Here is a 21,556-nt window from a genome sequence, read left to right on the forward strand (position 1 = left end):
GAGAAAGATTGTGAATGGAATTCTGAAGTACTTAATTTTAAATCTGAACGTGACAAAACATTGAATGTTACTGCTTAGATTTTTTTTTGGTTTTTTTTTTCTTTTTTGTTCAATTGTCTTCAGAATGCTTCTGCTATCTAAAGTTACAAGGAACTTAGTACCTAGTTTTGATTGCTCCTGTGACTGTTCACTTGTGAAACTGGAGGAAAATATTTTGTAAGTTTTGTGGCCCGGGACTGAGGCGACTAGATTCCTCTATAAATGAGGTATTTAGATGTACATAGACTCCTGTGATTTCCCAACATCATCTGCCTCATTCCCACCCCCCTGGTAAGGATGTATCTCTTAAAACTCCTGAACAGGTGCTAAAAATAAGTAGACTTTTTTATTATTTATTATCAATGTTATAAATGTTGTTTTTTCCTTTCTATCATTTTTTAAGTTCTGAAAGATGGGTTTGTGTCACTGTATCTTTTTTTTGTTCTTTTCGACTTGGCACAGGAAAGGCTGACTTTAAAATACAGGTTAGAGAACTACTAGTTAAACTGTAAAACACTGAGAAGCGTGTTAAGGCATGACAATATTGCACAGTTAACTATCATTCTTTTTTTCACTTGTTGCTTCTGGAGACATGTATTAAAAAGAGAGAGGAGAGGGGTGTGAAGCAAACATTTTACAGCTTATGGTTCACAATAATTGACCTTACCAAAGTAAACATGAGTGTGGTTTTGAAAAATAAAAAAGCCTCCAGAGACTCCCAAACTCCCAAAGGTCTTTAACAAATATAGTCCCATAACTGAAAATGCTGTTAATCATGAGATATTTTTGCTTGCCATTCTCAGAGATGTGTAAACTGCCAGACGTGCCATCTGTCATGCAGCCATTTCAGTGTTTGGCATTGCCAGGAGTGTTAATGCAGCTTGGAGGGGGTGCAGCAAGAGGTGAACAATTGCTAATGTGAAGTATTGAACTTTTTTTTTTTTTTCTTAGAAGGTGGAATTTGCAGGTATTAGGGTACAAAGAAATACATAATCTTGTTTGAGGAATATGAGCTTTGTCAGGCTGCTTTTGCTTCTTTTTTAGAAGAAAAAGGTTACCTTCTTTTTAGGGTAACCTTTCTTTACAAAAAAGAAATTATATTTCAAGTAGCTTTAAAAATTGTATTTTATTATTAATGTTTGTTATGTCTAGAGAATATTGTAAACATTCATTAGTTTTCCTAATAAGGAATCCAGTATTTAACTTCTGGCTGAGGAATATAAATACTCAAGTGCTTTATAGAAAAATATATATCAGGGAAGCATTTAATAGTTTCATCTATTTCTAACCTGCCTCTTTATTTATTATTGAGAGTATCCAAAGAGAAGCAGTAGGCTAAAGAATGTTTTTGATTTTTCCCTCTCTGGTAGAGCCTTTATGTCCCAACTCTTCCTTCTGGCAGCTTTCTTCTGGAAGCCTTCTTTCACTTTGGCCCAGATTCCCCACCCAACTAGGCTCTAGGATCTCCTGTCTTGTTTGTCCTTGCTCACATGTATGAGAAATCTTCAATTCTTCCACCTTTTTCCCTCTCACACATATCCAGAATATTGATATCAGTCCGTTCACATAACGTTTCATAACATCCTTTCAATCTTCCATTCTGTGCATGGCACTCCAACTGCCCTGTTCTGCTTCATGTTGTGAGTAGCGTGACAGTGAATTTTGCCACCCTGTTTTTCAGCTGCAAGCTAAAATTTTGTCTATGCTAATATGAGTCAGTTCCAGGAACAGGACGGCACACCTCAACTCATCTTTGACATTGTTATAATTTGGTGCCCATGAAGGAGATGAACTCATGCTAAAACCGTACTTGATAAGACTCCCCAGTGAGCCAACCCTTAGGTCACAGGCAACGAACTACTAATTTTCATGGTTCCAGATGAAACCAATGATCCAATAGTTTTATAGCATTGCATCTTCTCATGAAGATACTTTGTAACCAGTCAATTCAGACATTCCGTATTATCTAAAGTTTTTTCTTCATGATGTTCCCACACATGTGGGGTTTTTAATGTTTTAATGTTGTGCAAATAGTTGTCTTGGATTATGTGCTGGCATAAACAAATGTGGAAATATTTTTGAGATCGTGGTATAGGGCTTGATTATGATATAAATGTTGTGAGAATTTTTACACTTTGACTCTGAAATTAACTTGGATTGCACACTGACAGTCTTCACATATAACTGAGCCAATCCACTTTTTTCAGAGTATCTTCAGACTTAAAAATAGAATATCTGGTCTACTGATGTTTTCTGATTAGAAAAGATTTTCTCAGCTGTAAAGAAAATCTGTTTAAAATTCAGATTGGAAACACATGTTTGTTAGAGTGCATACTACAATAAATTCAACAGCTGTAGATTTGCAGAACATTTGGAACAATGACAATGAAAATGTGAAGTAGTCTTTGGCTTTTGGCATTTTTAATTATTCCTTGTAGGTAAGCAACTATTAATAAATGGTTGGTTTGTTTTTCCTGTTTTTAATCGTAGTGATTAAGTGTCGTGCAATCAGGGCAATTGGTTGCAGTGTGCATGCTGAAGACAGGCCTAGGACTGGAGTTAAACATTCCACAGCAGAATGCAAGATTAGAATGTTTGTAGTCTAGCAGTTTGTACAGTTTTTATTGGAGTCTATCCAGATATTTGTATGCAGAGAATTATTGCTCAATGACAAATTGCTGTGATATAATCTAGTATGTCGGGAAATTTCCACTGTAGTATGGTCATGTGCCAAGGATAATACCTTTTGGGTATAATAAATGACGTATTCTGACCTCAAAAGATAAATGGAAAGATATAGCAATTTTCTGTCATTTTGGAAACTTGACAGCTTCTGTATCCGTAATCAGAAATCATTAGTATTTTCACAAGTTTGTGCTGAGATTACAACACTAAATGCTGACACTGTTCCTTAAAATGCTCATATTCCTGGGAAGGGGCTCCTCTGCATATGTACATGTTTGAGCTATCTGTTCTCTGAATTTTAATGCTGCAGATTTGGTGTAAATGTATCTTGTTGTCTATGAGAAGTTCAGGTCTCATGGCGTTTGCTCTGTGGATGCTGTCTGCAATGCTGAGGTCTGCTGCAAGCAAGACTAGTGTGAAAGGAGGACTGGATTGTTTCACTTTATTCATCATCTGTGTATGCTGGATGTAATCTTTTTCTGTAGGGCAATTTTTTGCCATTAATATTCAGCAATTATATATGTGAACAATATGTATCCAAAAATTGAGTAAATCCTGACATGATTAGTATTTCCAAAACTATTCTCATATACTTTTGTAGTTCAAATATCAACTCTAAGATAGGTGCAGAAATGGAAACATATCCACTGCATTCAAAATTAGGACTCTTCCCTCAAGTTCTTCGTGTTGCTGGGGCTTTTCAGTTAAGCTGAGGTTCCACCACGCACATACTGTGGATAATTAGAAATGGAAGAAAATACCTTTTTCTATACATTTGAATTAAAAATCTCACATTATGCAAGATCAGCTGGAGTTATTACATGATATTGTTAATAGCTCTCCAGTGAGCTGATCTTAGCAGAGATAGCAGTGGTAGTAAGTTTTTTGATTTTTATTATTTTATTCCCCCCCCCCCCCCCCCCCCCCCCCCTCTCTGCTTGTCTATGGGGTGGAATCTGCATGGAAGAAACTAAGCTTGAAAGATGTACATGAAAATGATCTAGCCTAAATGAACTATACTTGCATTCTTATGCCGTTTTTTGTTACCTATAAGCATTTAAATGATGCAAACAACTTTCATCTTATTTATAAAGGAGGGCTCTCATACTTTTCATTTTCAAGACTAAGTGAGAACAGTTTTCTGGAATTCCATTTTCTGGATATGATATCTGGAATTCCATTATCAACTTCCATAGGGAGCTCTCCCATCACTAAATTTGCCTGTACTCTTTGCAAATGTTTTTATTTGGCAGTAAAATAATTGCAGGAACAAGGATTAGTCTGCTTGTTTTGTGAAGAGATTAATCTTACCGTTCATTGTATTTCATGTTGCTACTGACATTACGAAATAAGTCAAAAAGGCTTAACTTACAATGACAGTCAGTCTTAATGTCAAAAGTTCTTTGATGATTAGAAGAAATGTTTTCTCCTGGGAAGAGCGATATGGGAAAAGAAAGTGCTAGTGGAGTTCAGTTCTCTGTCAACATATTAATTGGGCAGCTTAGAGGTTTTCATCACTGCAGTTAAGTCTTGCTGTGATCTATTGTTTCCTTCCGTTATGTTACTCTGCAGTCATTATATGCTGACCAATGGGCAAAGTCACACTAACATGGTATGCTACTTATTAAGAACTGGTAGGACTTGTGGATCTTGTTCTGCTTTTTCTTTCTTTCTCTTCTTTTTTTTTTTTAATTTTGACACAATGATGGGAAAAACTGAGGTATATTTTTTAATAGCAGACATTTTTAGACATTTTTTGTCAAATCCATTGTAAATTGCTACTTATTTTGTTTCGATGTGGTTAGTTTTATGTGTGCCAGTTTGAATACTGATAGGTCAGAATGGCTTGGTATCTTGGTTGTGTTTGTTGATGTAAAATATTAATTGATGTGACTTGTAAGGGAAAGATAACTGTCTGAGGCTTCAAGGGCTAGCTGTTTCATGTCTTATGTTCCTAAAAGGCTGAAAATAATAACATCTAGACATAATAAAGACATTAAAATAAAGAAATATGGTTTCTTACTAACAAGTAGCGTACAACAATTCAAATTATTTATGTTCTGAACACCACCAACAGTTTTATATTTTTATAAGTAGGTTACAATGATGTTGTAGAAACCTATCAAGGAGTAATGGAAATGGTTGAAAAATTGGAGGCAAGGAACAAAGGAGAACAATGAAGGGGTGCTTAGAGAACTCAGTCAGTTTAGTCATTACAAAATCATAGGCACATAAGATCAGGTTTCCACAGTTTCTTGTAGTATTTTCTAATTCATACTCTCCTTTGACATGCATTTTTATTCCTAACCTGATATACTAGAAGGATTGTTAATGTAACACAGTTTTCCAGTACTGAAGCCACACTTCAAACATAGTACTGATTTCTATTCCCTGTAAAATAATTAAGATCTCTAATAGCTGCTTTAAAGATACGGAGTATACTATACAACTCGCAAGGTGTTGGAGGTCAGTTCAGGAGATGAGTAACATCTTTAACTTTTGTGAAATCTTGATGTCTTTGTGATCTGAAACGACTTATCTACCTATGCAAAAAACAATTGCATAGAGAAACAGCCTGCTTTGTCATAGCAAAAGGGCTGTGGCCCTGCTACCTTTTGACTGCTGGCACCTCAGAAAACTATCTGTTGCTGCAAGAGGTTAGTATGCAGGCAGAGGCAGCTAGTGTTGCCTTGAAGCAGTGCTTAATGCCCAACCCCCTTTCCACTTAGCTACCTCTTCAGTTAGTCCATCTCCATTGCTCTCAATTTCCTTTCCTCCTGCTCCTGCCAGGATTGCAGCCAACTCTGGTTTCACATTCTCAGGAAGTTTTCTTTTCCCTCAGGGAAGTCCAAAGATAATTGTTTGTGTTGGTTGCTTGGTGGCTGGTGTGAAATGGGTTCCTGATTTTTTTACTTGCTCAGAGGCAATGCTTTCCTCGAAACTGACTTTACATGAAGTAAATAACATAGCTGAGAGCTGTAGGAACTGAATGAGAGCGCCGGAAAATTGTACATGCTTTCCATGCTTTCTGTGCCTGACAGAATGACATAAGCAGTGCAGGACCAGTTCTCGTGTGTTTTCTTCTCTTTGTTTCTAGCAGAGGAGCTCTGTTGTTGGGATGAGGGCTCTTATACTTTTTTCTCCAGCACAAGCAGTCAATCTAGGTGTCGGAGAAGTGCAGCACCTTTTGGTCTGCAGATGGCATCATACAGTATTGGCATCAGTAAAGAGTGATCCATGTGATATTTTGCAGCATTTGTTGCAGGATATTTCATTAAGAGGGATAATTGTTTTGGGCTGACAGTTTCAATGTGCATTTCTGTTACAGCATGAATGACCAGCTACTGTTTCCAGTCATTACCTGTAGTTTCTCTTAGGTTTATGTAAGCTCTTTTTAATTAGTCTGCTTTCTAAAGGCTTTTCAGGAAGCAAAGCTGTATGAGTCTGCCTATACTCATGGAAAAGAACTTGTCAGACCTATGAGAAACTGGAAAACTAAAAATCCTACACATTAAAAAAAGCGAAAAATCTACACAAGTTTGTTCAGTGGAATGCACTGCTGCTGCCATTTGGTAATAAATATTAAAGAAGGGTTCTGAAGGGGGTTGAAATAGATTTGGTTATTTTTCAACAGTGTATCATAACATTTTTTTTGGCAGTCACACTCATCCTCTTTTTTTGAGATTACTTTTCTTTTTCTCTAGATGAATATCTTCGCTACTTCATCATAAAGAGCAATAAGTAGCTAGTAGGTGTTGGCATTTCTTGCTACATAAGTTGGTAACAGTATTAAAACCTCCTTCAGTTGTTACTTGCTCTTACCAGAAATTGTTGCTCTAATTTTCTTCCTACTTTGAGGTTTTCAGTGATTCATTTGTCTTTGGAAGAATTGTTTGGTTTGATCTCATACTTAAATTGCTCTATATTTTTCATAAGATCACTGAGAGTTTGCTAGATGCAGAAATGTGCCAGTGTTAGTTTTGCATTAGAACTGGTTACAGTGTGCAAGTCAAATCTTAACAAAGGAGATTTCAAGAATCCTACTGTTCTTGTTTTGTGGGTTTTGTTTTTGTTGGTTTTTTTTTGTTTGTTTGCAAAGAGCATTGGCTTTTTTGAAGTGATGGTGTTGACTTTTTCAGTGATAGGAGGCCTGTTGGTGTGCACAATAGAGGTTACACACACCATGTAGTGCAAAGCCTCCATGTAGACGTATGGCCCTTCTAACTCATTTCAGTCAGTCATGAAGTTGCTCATTTGCTTTACCAGTAGAAACTTGTTTGAAGGAAAGTAGGTTCAGGTGGTTATTGTGTAAATGTGGGGAGACCTTGTCTGAAAGGTTGTTAAAGGGAGAGAAAATCAGAAGAAGGGAAAGTAGATGTTTTAGCTTGCCCTCAGTTCTGGGATTGTTTGTACAAATATGAGAAGGATGTCTGTGAGAAATTGAATACTGAGATAATTTCACACTTCTGACTAAATGGGTTTAATTAAAGTTATTTATTGCTTTCTCCCTGCTCCCACAAACACTTAGTCAGTATCTTTATGTGGTAGCTAAAGGGTCATTAGTGTAGAAAAAAAAGTGTATGTTTTATTTCCTTGATTATTGAGAAAGCTGACTAGAACTAGTAGCAAATACCAGATTTCTGATGGCGCCCCCAGGTAATGGGGATATGCAAGTGACTGCTGGGTCAATTTACAGCTTTATGTTGGCTATGCTCTTTAGTTATCAGCTCCTTTTGGTCAAAGATGTTCTGGAGAAACTCTTCTCATCACTTTTTAGAATTTTCTGGATAGAGAAAACATCCAGTCTTTATTTTTGAAGAACAACCTGACTTCATCCTGCATCCTTATTTTCCACCTGAGCAATCTTAGCTTTGTTTTGTTCAAAATGTTGGTTGCTACTTTAGCTTACTCACGGAAGACTTTTTAATGTGTGTAAATATCAAAACACACGCAGTTTCTCACGTCAGTCATCAGGCAGAATATCAGGCCTTAATTTCCAGAACCTCATTCTTGCAGACCTGGTCACGATGCAAAAATGGCTTCAGAATTTCCATTACATCCATTTTTCTGACAATTGTTTTGTTGGTTTTGTTTTTAATATGGTACTCAGAAGATAGATATGAAAAATCTTCTTTTCAAAGATGATTTAAAATTTTTTTGCTGTTTAAGGAACAAAACCTAATAACAATGCATAAGAAATAGTTTTATAATAGATTTCTGTAGTTAACTGATAGTGAGACGGGTTTATTTCATCCTCTTTTTCCAGTAATACATACTTGGAAAGCAGAGCTTTTAATTCATGTTTTTTAGAAGCATCATAGCTCTGTCTTTTTTTATGGATACAAACCGCTTGTCTTAGCATGCTGTGGAGGAGGCTTTTTGTGCCATTATCTTTGGACAGCTATAAACCGTAAATGCCAAGTCAACAGCCTTAGATTTCAGCTTTTAGAATAACTCCCTTTCACAGTTCATCTCTCATCTTTGTTCCTACTGATCCTGCATGTTTTGTATGGCACAGGTGCCTGGAAAAAGGTCAAACAGCTTACAGTGTGAGTATCTACTGAACTAAAAAATAAATTACCCCTATTACTTAGATGATCACAGTTCAAGTATGTTACCCTGCTTACATCTAAATTGTTTTGGGCTAAACTGTACAATGCAATCTCTTGGGAGAGTTCTTTTTTTGAATCCCAGGAAGGGTGGGAGGCAGAGGAGCCGAAACAAATCTTAAATGAACATATTCACTAAAGTACTTAGCATGATTCACCATTACATTGAAGGCCAGAACAAAAAAAAAAACTAACTCAAAAGTACAGGGGAGGAGAGGGAGGGGGTACAGTAGCATGACTGTATCCAGTCATTTGAGGAAAATGCCAACAGCTTCACAATACACAAGTGAAACATTTATAGCATTATGCTTCCATTAAAGAACAAAAAGTGTAGTGTGCTTTCTTATTATGAGAAGGCCTATAGAAGGGTTAGGCCACTGGCTGCATTTACCATTAAAAAAAAATGTAAGAAGCACTTCTAGAAGGTGCTTGTCAATATATGCAGTTGTATTGTTTACATCCCATGGATGAAATCATTTTATCTGTTGATGTGTATTTTGTGGAGTTCTGGACCAGTTGTCCCTATGGACCATTTCTTGTGCTCTAGGCTCTGTAGGTTTTTCCATGGTCATGTCAGTACATGTGCTTGTATTTCAAACATGATCCAGTGTTCTCCAAGGTGATTTTTCTTTGCACTGCATTCAATTTCAAAAGGAGCTTAAAGGAAAAGAATGACAGCTTGTTCATGCTATCTTTATATTGCCTCTGTGATTGCCTATCTGAAGTCACTTTCGTACTGTTGCAATGTTTTTTATTATCTCTAGAAAAGCTTTTTCTCAATAGGTTAATACAACAAATCTGGAATAGGCAATGACTTCAATTTCAGTCAATTAAAATCACTTCAGCTCATAACTTTGAGAGGAAATGAAGTAAAATTTTGAAAAGACTTTAACCTCCTCTGTATTTTGGAGATGAAGTTATTTGCCATCTGGCATGACAGTTTTCCCTGCAGACAGTCTTGAATGCAGAACCTTACAGATTGCAGGTTCTTGTAGCTGTTAATATTTCTCTTCTCTATGTTTTTATTTCTTCAACATGTTCCTATTAGGTAATAATGAGGGTAAAAAAGAAACAGAATAAGTGAAAGAAAAAAAAAATCACCTGAACTCAGTTTAGACTGGTCACTTTTTAGGAAGAATATGTTATGTTTTGGACTGGCTAGAAAAGAAAAGGAAATATGTTTGTGATTCTTCTGGGTTTTACTGTTTGTGTGGGGTGGTATTTGGTGTTTTGGGGGTTTTTTTGTTTTTCCCTCTGGCTTTTCTTTATTCATCATAGACTCTGTCTAAGCATTAGCCATGTTTATCCTTTAATCCTACTGTCTGGGTTTGTTTATGTAAGATTTAGTGTACAGCAAGGAGGGGTAGTTATGTTATAAACAAAACTGACCCTCAGTACAAAAATGTCGAAATTGCTTTACATACACAAATTTGTTCTGAATTGATTATGTAAGAGAGGGACCCCATGTTCCCTATGTCAATATGAGATAGGAATAACTGCAAGCTGTATCTGTTTTTGCAGTTTGCTTTCTATTCTAATGAAATAGGGAGGAAGAGAAGCTAAGTATTACCTTAAGATAATAACCATGTTTCATTGTTCAATTAACTAAAACACTTGTAATTGAATGCACTTGCTTCTGGCAGTGTACAAAACTAGCTCAGTAAGATTTTTATTTTTATGGTCTCTGGTAACCCTTACCTTACAGAAAATAATGAATAGATAGCAGAAGGACTGAGTGAATGAACATGGCAACTATAAATGTTGTGGATGCTGCTATTTTTCTTTGCACAAGAGCCAATTTTTACATTAGAAATTGAATATAGTTTCCTTAACAATTCTTGGCATTGCATCTTCCATTAAGACAATATCATGTTAAGTGCACTGTAGTTCGAGGCTGGGTTCCTGCCGCTTTACCTACCGCTTGTGTTGTGTGTTTTTTCTTTATTTGAAGAATGTGCTGAAGCAGAGAGGAAAAAAAGCAGGTAGCCTACCTGTCTGGGCAGTGGTTGAAGTAGTAGTTGTGGAAACCCCACAGATGTTTTCATTTGCTCCGCGTTTTTATTTCTGTACTCACAAGGGAAGTATAGAAAAATTCTGTCGGGCTTCTCATGAGATTCTGCTGGGAGGTAGAGTCTAAATTTAGCGTGGTTTTAAAAAATTCATGTGGCTTACTGACTATTTAAAATCATGCTAAAATCCTGTTTTAATGTCTTAAGTAGGATACAAATGATGACTAGTTTAGGCCTTCTGTAGAGAGAGGGAAAATGACTTTAGAGATTACTAAAAACATACCATTTTGCAATTCAGTGAAGCCAAAAGTAATGGGATTTCAGGGCCACTGATAGACTTGACTCTTCTTTGAAATTATGACTCATATTCTGAGTAAATGCTGTTTCTATTTTATCTGCACACATGTACCCAACTCTGTCTCCTAGAAATAATATTCAGATGATTGTGACCCAGCCTATGGTCTTAAATGATGAATGCTGCCAGCATTTTTGACTGCTTCCTACACATGTATTTTGTTTTGAAGTAAGTTTCTAACTTTAAAATAAACCTTAGACATCCAAAGAAGCAAAAGGCAAAGTAAAATTAAAAACACTGTAAGAGAGGTGCTGAAAACAAAGCTGTACAGAGTAACTTGTGTAAAATCAGCTGGGGTTCTCTGTTTCCCCACAACCCTCAGCAGCTCACTTGCATTGCTGCCTTCATTGTTGTCTACATGTTCATATAGTGGCTCATGGAATAATCCAGGTGGAAAGGTCAATTTTCATTGCATCTTTAGCAGGGGAGCAAATGACCTAGGAATCTTAGTGTTGACTCTAAATCTGATGTTTAATATTTAAAGGAGTTCTGCATTTGATCTCAGCTATAGTGTGACTGTTCATGTAGAAGAGACATCAGATCATTTTTTCATAGTGAAAATGTTTTTTATTAAATTTGTGTTTTGTGACTCCAAATGCAGCAGGCCTATAGGGTGATGTGGGTGTGCGGTCAGAACAGGAGAGCACAAGAACTCCAACTTGGTGCTAATGATGCCCTCGACTCTTAGTGATCTTGGGCTAAGTGCTAAAACTCTGGAGTTCATTTTATTCATTTTGGCTAAAATACTGGTTTCAGAATGGACTGTGATCCTTAATTAGCAGTCATTTAATTTGCTTGATAATCTTGGAGGTTAAATGATATGGAAGTCTTTTGTTCTCCTTTTTTAGAAGAAAAGCACCAAACCCCCACACACAATTATTCCAGCTGCATTTCAAAGCTTTATTACTACCCCAGCACTGCCATAAATGAAAGATGCTGTATTCTTGTTGTGTTCAGAATCGGCTCTTTCTAAATACCAGTGATATATTTAATTTACAGTTATAGAAAACTAAATGCTATCACACACGCTGTACATCATATTATAATTACAGGCAATATATAGGATAATAATAGAATTATTCAAGTTGGAAAAGACCACCATTAAGATGGTGTAGATCAGACCAACCTCTGACCAATCACCAGCATGTCCACTAAGCCGTGTCCCTCAGTGTCACATATTTATATTTCTTGGACACTTTCTGCAGCAGTGACTCTACCAACTCCCTGGGAAGCCTCTTACAATGTGTCACCACCCTTTCTGAGAAGATATTTTTCCTACCCAAACCTCTCCTGGCACAACTTAAGGCCATGCGAAGTATTTTTGTCAGCTCATACATGGCCTATTAAAAGCAAGTCTAAATCTAACTCATTGCTATTCTATGCTCTTTAAGGTGTGGTATGAGTACAGACTTTGCAAATTTCACCTATTTTTCCTCTTTAGGCAAAATATTTACACTGCTTAATTACATGTAATGATTTTCTGTCATTTTGCTCATCACCTTGGGAGCATTAAAGGATGAATCATCATATGTTTGTTAGAAGCATGGACTGATGGAAGGAAAAACAAACTGGTGGGTGGGAGACATGCAGGAAATGTTCTTCTGAGGCTTTGTATTCTGAGACATTGAATTGCAAGGCTTGTTTTCTGCACCTGAAAACACTGAGGTGATGAATCAAGCTTGAGGCATCATTTAAGTGAGGCTAATACAAACATGAAATAACAGGCCTACTAGGAACAGAGGGGGCTTGGGGTCTCCAGAATAAGAAATTTGTCCAAGTAGGTTGACTGTTTTTTCTTTTATCAAGCGTTCCAATGAAGTAGAAAAATACACTAAACCAAATGGTCATTTAGGCATCTTAAATCAAGACTAAGAGGAAAGCTGAGTCATTACGTCAGCACAGTGGATTAGATCTATTTGGTCTGTGCTAAATATAAATGTTATGTTTGGGGGGGAAGGGTTGCTGGTGAAATCCAGACTATTCTGAGGGGGGAAAAAATGTGACTGTGAGACATGCGTTCTGTTTTGTTTGTTGGGTTTTTTTTGTTTGTTTGTTTTTTGTTTTTTTTTTTTGCCTTTGTTTGCTTAGTTCATAAGAAGTTGCTGATCACCTTACAGAAATGAATTCCAAAGCATGAGTTCCTTATTCAGACTGTCATAGATCTCATATATGGGCTTCTATTTATAACAACTGCATTTGTATGATGTATAGCAAATGAAAGCTATTAGGATTTAGATGAATTCCACTACATTACTTCAGAGGCAACGGGAAGCTACAGCTTCAGTTAGCAATGAAGTGACCATAGGAGCCATAGTATGTGATAAGTCAATGCAAGATCAAGTATGCTGCTTTGCTTTGAAGAACTTTAACTGTAGGATGGACTGGCAAATTTGGACAAAGTTGCTGTGGGCAATAGATTAAAAGTTTGGATGTGTTTGTAAGAAGAAAAAAAGTTTTATATTTTGTTTTGTTTTACCTTTTCAAGGGCAGTCACCTTGTGGACACTCACAGGAGTTACAGAGGAGAATTACAGTGGAGATGCCACGAAACACAGCTATTGAAGGAGGTGAGTGCTTCTTTAGCTCTTCTTGACATACAATCCCTGTTGTCCAGTTTACATTAGTTAGAACATCATCAATTCCTCAAAATATCTGATAACAGCTGTAGAATAAGATCTGTGATTATTCAGACAGACTTACTCAAAACTAATAATCTGAAATTATCTTGACTTCCTCTGGGAAAATGCAGCAGGTGCTGTGGAAAGCAGAAATCCAGCCGATGTCATGTAAGGTTTATGATACCATCTTACACGCTTATCAAGCAGTGTCTTATTTTTTATAGAAAGACAATTCTGAAATGAATGAGATGATTTTAAAATGCATATATTAGTTTGCTGCTAAAGCTTTCTCAAGTAATTACTGCCAGTGATGTGCTGTCAAATTAGAAGGTTGTTTTACCCTTGTGCTTCTGGCTTGGCTGCTATTCTATGCTTGTTTGTAGGAATGATAAATTAGAATATGAGTTGTGGTGGCAAGTGAAGGTGCACCAACTTGAAAAATGGAGATAACTTTGAAAACTGTTGTGGAAAATAAGACTGAGAAAATATAGGGTTAACTCATAGTTTTGAGCTCTCTTGTTATCCAGTGTGTATGCTTAGCCCAGTGATAATTTTACTTCATGTATAAATTTGTAAATTCTGTGTGTTTAAAAAAAAAAAAAAGAGCGAGAATTTTTTGTGTGTTGTCCAAAGGCACGAGAGCTTTAATGCTTCCATTCAGCAATGTGGCCTGAGAACCTCTGGAGGTACAGATTATCTATGCACATTGAACAGCTTGTAGATTTTCTTGACTTGTATTTAACTTAAGGTTTAGTTCTAAGTTCACTATGCTATACCATGTTTGTTTATAGGTTCTCTTGAAGATGAGAACTTGCTCAGGGGCTCCCTCATGGCCCAAGTCCATTCACTGTTGTAGGTCTGCTAGTGTATGATGTTTCTTTGGAAGAAGCTGGAAGTGAAAATAATCATCTGAAGCTGGGATTTTTCTTAATACAGTGGTATCTGTTTCAGTTAACTAAAACGGACTGCTTTTTCAGGAAGGGATATTTCTGGGTCTAATTCTATGAAATGTGAAATCTGAAAGGAAGTTCTCTTATCATCTTTGCAATCTCAAGTGTGTGTTTCTTGCTTCCTGGATAATCGAGATAACCCTTGGAAAGCTACCCTAGAAAACTGCAAAGCTACTTTATCATCTTACAGGAAAGGAAGCTTTCAAGATAATTTTCATATTTATTTTAAGTTGAGATATCTATATAGGCAGAATACAAGAAAGGTCCAAAAGTGAAAAATTGGTTAGATGAACTGTGCAGCTGAACTGTATCTCCACTGCACTGTATTATGGCAGTGGAAGGTAATTACTAACAAACTGTTTGACAGCAAGGGAAAAACTCTTCTCTTGTTTGGTGTCATTCTGTTATGTGCAGTTGCAAAAAACTGTTTGTCACTTGATCCCCACTGTGCTCTCTATATTTCATATATATTCCAGGGTATAGTTTAGAGTGTTTTATAGCTATTGCTTCAGAGAATTTGCTTGTAAATGCATATTTAGCTCTGTTTGGTTTTGTTGATTGTTTGTTTTTTGTTTAAGAAGTAATATTAAAAATATATGTGGATACAACCTAAAGAAAGCAGACTTTTGGACTGCTTCCATTCAGGTTACATAAGGTAATATTTTGTTGTCTTACATCATGTCTGTTTAAATTGTTAGGAAGCTTAGGATTACACCATTTCCTAGGGTTTATATAATTAGAAGCTTGGGTTGAGCTATAAAATTAAGTACTTACACTGGTACAGTCAGCTTTAATCTTGCTAACTCAAACTGTACTGGGCTGGTTTAAATGGCCAGACATTCCCAACTCCAGCAGAAGTTAGAAATGCAACTGTTAGACAGCTCTTCAGTGAGGCAGAAACTTTTTAAAACACGGTGCAATTTTCCTTCTCAGTTTTGTTGCAAGATTTGAATATTTTTGGTCCCTTTCGTAATAGATAATGAAAATATGACTGGACATGAAAAATATGAAATTTATCATATCTTTTCAATTTTGAAACTTTGATAGATCTAAGTAAGCAAGCTGTGAATGAAGGTGCTTTTTAACCCAAGCTGTTATTAGCTATATCCCCTGGATGTTAAAAACAATCCAAACTTGAATATTGGCAAAATGTTTCTGTTTGTTTCAGGATTCCAAGTCTACTGTTGCCCCAATAGTAGGGTATCGGTAGATAAATGGTACCCCCTAGCTGTTTAGTGTTGGGGTTGGTATGAATTTGTAGTATGTTGCATCCATGTGTTGGCATTGGCACATACTTACCTGGTGATAGCAGGAACAACTCACAGCTGTGATGTCCTTCTGCTTCTGATGTGCAGTTTAGTATCCTCATAGTAGAATGGGATGTTTGTGTGGGGCCAGAAACCTAGGCATGAGACTGTTGTTGCTCTTTAAATTTTGTGTGCTCTGATATTAAATTACAAGGTGCCCTTGGGCTGTGCAAGCAGAATAGGGCTGTTGGATCCTGAGGTTATGCTCAATACAGTGCTGCAGTAGCCTTAATTTTTAGTATGGAAAGGCAAAGAAAAGCCAAATGGGGAAATCAATGAGAAACCTTTCATAGTTTGAGGCATATTAAAGGGTGCAAAACAGAGGAGCTTTATGTCATTTCCTATGTGGTTCATTTCTAATGGAGGAAAAAAAAAATAATCAAAGCTAACAGATGTAGAGTTTTGATGTTTTTTCTTTTTTACTTTTAATATAAAATGTGGCCAGAATTGTCATGAATTTTAGAGATGAACTGTCCAAACAAAGCCTTGTACAAGTGAATAAACAGTGAGGAGATAAGCGAAAGAAATACATTTGAGAAACTGTCATGTCTCAGGCCAGGAAATTCACAAACACGCTGGTGAAATAATAGTTTATACCCTGAAGGAATATGTCATAGACTGAGCGAGGACCATGCACTACTACTTCCTGCTTAATGAGAAGGATCCTTTGAAAGGTGGGACTTAAAAGAGCTCTGTAGCACAAATGCAGAACTTCTTTTCCCTGCTCACTGAGATGTGACACTAGCTGAGGTGAGCAGGTATTCTTGTAATACTGAGGGAGATTATGACAGTTCAAAATATTTTGTCATTTTTTGGCAATGAAGGCATGTAGCCCATGTTTAAGTGCTTTTTCTTTCCAGTGCTAAAAGCTAGCATGAGATTAAAAAGAGGTGTAATTAATGTACAACATTAAACCATGTTAGAATAACTATTCCTGAGTGCACTTTGGAACAGTTCAAACAACCAAGACAAGATACCAGAAAGTTTACACTGCAGAAATACTGGTCATTTTTAATAATAAGAGTTAATTTGGATGAGTAGTTCTTTGCTACTTTACCAAATTGCTAAGGAGAAATTATCACTGACAACTAAGAACAATACTTAATATCAAAAGAATCTTGTTCAAATGTTGAAAAGTTACTTAGCTGCCAATAATGCTTAAAGAGTGATTCTTGACAAATTTATCAGCTAAATTAAGCTTCATTAAGTGATTCTTGCATTATTCTTCAGAAATGTTTTAATTATTTCTGTTTTACATGCAGGAAAACAGGTAGAGAACTTCAGGTGAGTTGCTTATGGTCAATAACAGCATTTAGCTGATGACCAGAATTGAGGGCCAGGTTCTTGGGGCTTCTGTTGCAGAATTTCTACTGGTAATTCTGAATTTATACGCGGCTGAATAGAAAAATAAAAACAATTCTACTTCTCTTTCACAACATTTTCCTTTTGACCTTTCTAGCTACCCAAACCAGGTCTGATTCCATTTAAAAATATTTTAGAATGGGCTTTGGCATCCAATCAAAATGTAAAGCAAGACTTTCTTGTTTCTCAGACCAAGTTTTATCAGCCATGGTTTTTCTATTTATAAGTTCTGTGACATACATGAACATTTTTGAATTGTTTCTTAGGCTAGAAAAGAAATGCTTCCTGTCTGTTAGGAATATTTCTGTTAAGTGTGCATTTTGAGCTTTCACAGGTTTTCATGGAAATACCTCCAATTCATTTAAAGGTTTTTCAGTTCTTAGTGGCTGACTAAAAGCACTCAACATGTTACTCGCCTCCAGCACAGCTGAATGATCTGCTGAACTGGTAATATGAAATAGCTGGGAAACAACATCCTGCATGTCATTTTATCTCCCCTTTCAGATTTTCAGGGCATTTTATAAAGTAGCAGGACTGAACTTGTGCAGATGGACTGATGTCCTTCTGAGTGTGGCTGAGGTGCCCAAGCTAAAGAAGGATGAGTAATATACTTCTCTAGCTCTTGAGCAAGTAATTCAGACATAGTGTTGTGCATTTTCTCCATCCCTAACCACGGTGGGGCAGAGAGGACTAAGCTGTGATTGTTTCGTGGCTCAGCCAGCTTTTTTTGTTTTCCAGCACACAGAAACATGCCTTTTGGTGAGGCTGTTTTCACAGGCAGAATTTAACCCATAAATGAAGGCCATGTCTCATTTAGTCAGTAATGCTATCCTCTGGGTGAGCAGGGAGGAAGCAGCCTGTTGAAGCCAGCAGTTTAGCCTCAAAATATTCAAAAGTGTTTAGGAATCTGATTCCTAATGCCATCTAGTTACCACGCTGTAGAGGGCTGCAGAATTACTGGCAGGGAGTGCTAGCTCTTGGTGGACTGTATTGAGAGTTTTCTTCCTGATGTTGATGGGTTTCATTGCTGCTGGTTGCAAAGTGGATGCCTCAATACAAGTAACAAATCATTATGCACACAAATATTTCACATATACCAGATGCTTAATAATGTTTATGGAATAATCTGAAGTATTATCATGGACAAATATGAGGAGTGGAGCTTACTTCTACTTTTTGACTAGGCTAAGTGTTCCTTCTGTTCAGGTGGTTATGTACTATGACTTTTCAGTGAAGTTGAAAATTACAGTAATTGAGTACGTAAAAGAAACTTTCTTAAACTGTTAATTTACTGTGTATCTGGTAATGCACAGTACTAGTTCTGCTCTTGTGTGACACAGATAGATAGATACTGTATCCTTTCTTTCCTGAGATCATCAAGAAAGAGCACAAGTAATGGCTTCCTTTCTAGCATATCTGGCAGTTTTCTGTGGTGCAAAGTGTCCATCTCCAAATCTTCCTGCCACATGCATGTTCCATTGTTTGCTGTCATGATGCATGTTGCTAGATACCTCTGAGCTGGTGACTTCTGGAGCAGCCCTGGTAGGGCAGCACCTGTGGCCTCCTGTCTCTGTGTAGAGGGGCAGTGGTGCTTCCTCTTCTTTTTTTCCTCACAACCACTTGAATCTTCCCATTGCCTGAGGCCAAGTTTGTTCTTTCACCCTTTGCTTGCATGCAAATAATATATATACTTAGTTAATTAATGGAGTTGGTAAAAGGGCAAAAAAGCTCAACTGTTGTTTTCTTCTATGTGGGAAGGAACTGTAATTTTCTTGGAGCCTTAGGGTGTCTTGTTCAAAAATGAAAAATGAAACATTTTCAGGCAGATCTCTGGATTAGTGGGAAGTCTGGATTCCTGGAAAGTGCGCCCCATACTTGAAGGATGGGATTTTTATAGAAATGATGTCTTCTATGTGTATTCTGATAAGAGGTTTGGGTAATTCTTGCAGCAAGTGAAAGCCGAGATGCATGCAACCTTCCTATTTGAAAGGAGCAAAATATTTCCAGATACAGCTGGCGAGGTTTAATACTTCTTTAAGGATTGCAGAATAATGCTCTATGCTCTAGGAAGCATAATGTACTCTTAGAAGAGTAATGTAAACTTTGGCAACAGTGCAATCGGAGACAAGCCAGGAATAATGAAATCTATAAGGAGTGTCCAAGTGCTGAAGAAATTTTAAAGCAGCATTTATCCAGCCACAATGGTTCTTTAGTTGTCTAAAACACAAAGTTACCTACTGAACTGCAGATTATAAATTGTCTTTATTGCTTTGTTGTGCTTCCACACAAAGCACAAGGTTCAAAGGCTGTGTGTGAGGTCAAGCACTGATGTTAGCTGAAATCATACCACCTTCTTTTTTTCTGTTTACACCAGGCATAGGTATCAAGACTGCATGGTGTCAATGACTTGATTACTAGATGACTTGGGTATGCTTCAACTAGAAGCTGTGGAAGATACTCCATATACTTCATGGAGGTGATGCTTTGCCTCCAAGACTCAGATTTCTTGTCTTATCAGAAACTGGACAGTTGAATGTTTGAATTAAGTTGAAATGCATTTTATTATTTTTTTCCTCCAACATTCTTTCCTTAAGTGAGTGATGTCATACGTGAGCTATATGACTGAACAAGTAAGCTGCTAGAGGACCATGGAGGAAGCTTGGCAGAGGCCCTAGATTTTAAGTTTTTTGATTTTAGATTGAGTTATGTGGATGGTGTTTTCTTTTTGACTGGAAGGAGGCTCATGCAATTTACAGTGTGTATTTGTCTTTTATGAATAGGGAATAAATTATTGTTTGCATGATTCTGCTTTTGTTAGAGCCAGGCTTGCAGGACCAAACAGAATGAATCTTAATTTTAAATAGCTGCTTGAAAGATGAGATTGTTGAGATTCATCACTTGATCGAATATGGTATTGTATGTCAAGCATCCCAGAAATAATTGGAGATTCTGCAAGAGTTGATTCAGGTGTCCTCAAGTCTGACTGGTTGAGTTTCTTCTATAGAAGGAGCTGTCACTTGGTTAAATCTGGCTGGATTGACTGTGAAGGCTCTAAAGATCTTCCTTAAAATAGGAATAAGACAGAAAATCGTTCTTTGAATTCAAAGCGTAAGTGGCTTCAGCAGACCTGGTGACAGATGCAGGCTCCTTCTTCCTTTCATAACTTTTGAGGTTTCTTTCTGGGCGGTTGGTGATTAACTGCAAAGCCTGTGTTTTTCTTCTGAATGTCTAGGGATGAGCTTTCATGGGTCATGTATTACAGCTGAGCTGTATTTCCTAATAATGTGAGAGAGGCTGGAGGTTGCTGTAAATAACTGAGTCACCAGCACAGGTTTTATGGGTAGGAATTCCTTCAGTGTCTGAGGTCCTACTGCTGCAAGCAGTAAAGACGGGATAATAAATGATGACAGTTCAAACTTTGCTCTTTGCATATGTATTGAGGGAAGTAAACTGAAGAGGAATTACCAAGAGCTGACTGCTTTGGTCTTAAGATGAGTCAGAGACAGAAACATGTGACATTTGAAATCCCTGACTCAGAAGTAAAGGAAGGCTTTCTAGCTGGTTACACAGTGGGATGCTGCCCTGTGCCCTCTGTTTAAGCATTAGCTACTCACTTACAAAGTAATGTCAATAGGCTTCTGCCCCTGTGAGTGCGCAGGCTTTGTTATCTTATTGCATGTTTTTTAAGGAAACAGTAGGCAAAAGAATGCATGAAATCCTCCTTGGAGCATCTCTAATGATTCTTTTTTGTAGCTTCACATCTCTTGGAGGACAGGCACACAAAGGCATCCACTTCTAGCTGTGCCTGCACTGTTAAGAAGTGCTGTCAGGCCAGTGAACACCCCTGGGGGAGAGACCTGGAGGTCTGTAGAGGCCAAAAGTGGAGAGGCAACACACCTCCAAAGGCAGGCTTGAGAAAATGATGGCTAGCTTTGTATCAAGGGCTGTGCATGCACATGCACCTGTGAGTACACTGGACATTACCTGGTGCAAACTTGATTTTGGCGTCTGTTTTGCTCAAGTCAGCTAAAGAAGGCAAAAAATATAACAATGAAACCCACTTACCAAAACTATTATCTATGTTTTTTCAATCTGTATTTCTAGGATTTAATATTTAAGGTATTTTGCATTTTCTTTCCTATTTTTTTTCCCCCTAACCTTAGTACTGATAGTTTTTCCATAAGCTTTTAATGAAGCCATAAATGTTGTGGTATGTATGTACAGCATCTCATAAATTTAAGCACTTTGGAGCTTTTGTCAAGATGGGAGCAGGAAAATAAAAACGTGTGTCTCATTGTCTTAACTGAACGAAGCAGGCGAGAGGATGGAAGACAGTGAGGAGTGTTTAAGTATTTCCCAGTTTTAATAATCTAAAACTAGACTCAGTATCCCATTGTAAAACTCAGCTTGGGATTGTTGTTTATGCCTGACAACGACGTAGCATCAAAGCATCTTTGTTTTCAGCAGAAACTGGCATAGTCATGGCAAGTGTGGCAGGCCCTAGCTAACACACATGCCTGCATTTCCTGTTTGTCCTTCATAGAGAGGTGCAGTGTTAGTTACCTGGGTGGTGTTCGTTGTTCTAGGAGTGTCAGAGACTGTGTATATCTCGAAAGCAATCTC

At 37.2% G+C, this 21,556-nt stretch overlaps 1 long non-coding RNA gene across 1 annotated transcript in view; it reads left to right on the forward strand.

Moving 5' to 3' along the window:
• The window catches only part of LOC107314577 (uncharacterized), a 111,364-nt gene that overhangs the window by 39,459 nt on the left and 50,349 nt on the right, over positions 1-21,556 (forward strand). The window contains exon 2 of the long non-coding RNA XR_014947053.1: positions 13,183-13,263. This is a non-coding gene — a long non-coding RNA (uncharacterized LOC107314577). The remainder of the gene's footprint in view (positions 1-13,182; positions 13,264-21,556) is intronic.

This window comes from Coturnix japonica, chromosome 5 (genome assembly GCF_054131305.1).
Source record: "Coturnix japonica strain WE chromosome 5, WE-NBRP24, whole genome shotgun sequence".
Classification (NCBI taxonomy): Eukaryota; Metazoa; Chordata; class Aves; order Galliformes; family Phasianidae; genus Coturnix; species Coturnix japonica.